Raw genomic sequence first — 1,583 nt, 5'->3', positions numbered from 1 at the left:
ATATGTGACTAATTACGTCCTTGATCACTCAGTGTCACATGCATAAAAAGCAATGAATAGGTAATCGATTATTGTAATTAATCCCATGTAATTAATGGTATGTTTTTTGTTACATAATAAAGTCATTAAACTAACCTACCACATGAAGAGTTGGAAACAACAAATCACATGCAATAACCATATACTTTGCTTCCTTTTTCACATCAATAATCAAATCATGACGTTCATGCATGAAGAAGCAAAGATTTGGGTAAATCTTCTTTTTACCTTTTTAAGAAGATTAATTAGTACTTTCTTGATCGAGATTTAAATTTTATGAGTTTTTATAAATTAATATACATTAATAATTATGTTTATAGTTAAATATCTTTATAAATATTTAGTAGATTTTTTATTTATTGTTATATATAAAGATTTGGATAAAAGTTATCAGATTTTCATACTCGTTACCATTTATGTGAATGTGTTTTACTAAGCATAGAATTTAAGGATAGAAAAATATACTTCTAAAATTCGTCGTCTAAAATAAATTATAAATCTTGATGTCGCTACATAAAGTATTTTAATTGTGATAAAAATAAGAAATCATACATTTTAAAATACTTTATTTTTTTGTAAATTTTATATCAAGTTAAATAACATCACATAAATTATTACGGTGCGAAAGAGTATACCATAACCGAAATGGTGTCTCTCTTTGCTTGCGTGTGTATAATCTTATATACGTCTTTAAAGCACATTGGGCAACATGCACTATGCATGTTCATGTAAATTAAATATATTTCCAAACTCACGAGATATTTCTCTCTCGGTTAAATAATAGTTGTTCATTATTAACTCTGCATACTTCTTAAGAAATTATAAATGGAAGAGTAATTTTACTGTATCACTCTTTGAATATAATAAATACAATGTCTTGAAAAATGTAATAGGAAAATTGTTATAATTAATGACAAGGATAAATTAAGAACTAAGTGTCACGATCCAGACCATCGTGACCCACACTAACCCTCCGGTGGGAGAACCACTACTATATGCCCAAACCAAGCAACTAAACCAAAAACTAAAGCATTTAAGTTATGGAAGCAAGTTAAATAGCTAAAAACTGAAGTTTCCATAAACTTCCAAAAGATCTAACAACTAAACAAATACGGAAATACTACAGTCAATGTACCAAAACATCTAACAATGAACCAAAGTCTAAACAAGAAGAGATGAATTAATAACTAACTAGAAAGTCTAAGTCCGAAATGTGGACATAGACGAAAGGAGAACTCATGGTAGCCTGAAAGAACTGGCTCACCCTTGAATTCGATCGGCGATCATTGATCTTCTAAATGAGGTCTGTCAATAGCAGCTTCAAGATGCCATGTACTCAACAAAGAAAGAGCAAGTGCAGTATCAGTACACAACCACAATGTACTAGTAGGATCACACGGCTATCCCACTAAGTGCAACATAAACAAGTCAATACAACAATATAATCACATGCATATATTGAACATATACAATATTATCAACATTTACGAACAACGAACAACTTCACATTTCTCAAGATACGCAAATATGACAAATCATTGGTA

Source organism: Solanum tuberosum, unplaced genomic scaffold (genome assembly GCF_000226075.1).
Source record: "Solanum tuberosum cultivar DM 1-3 516 R44 unplaced genomic scaffold, SolTub_3.0 scf00487, whole genome shotgun sequence".
Taxonomy (NCBI): domain Eukaryota; kingdom Viridiplantae; phylum Streptophyta; class Magnoliopsida; order Solanales; family Solanaceae; genus Solanum; species Solanum tuberosum.
The sequence above is the reverse complement of the archived record's forward strand: the minus strand, read 5'-3'. Positions refer to the sequence as shown.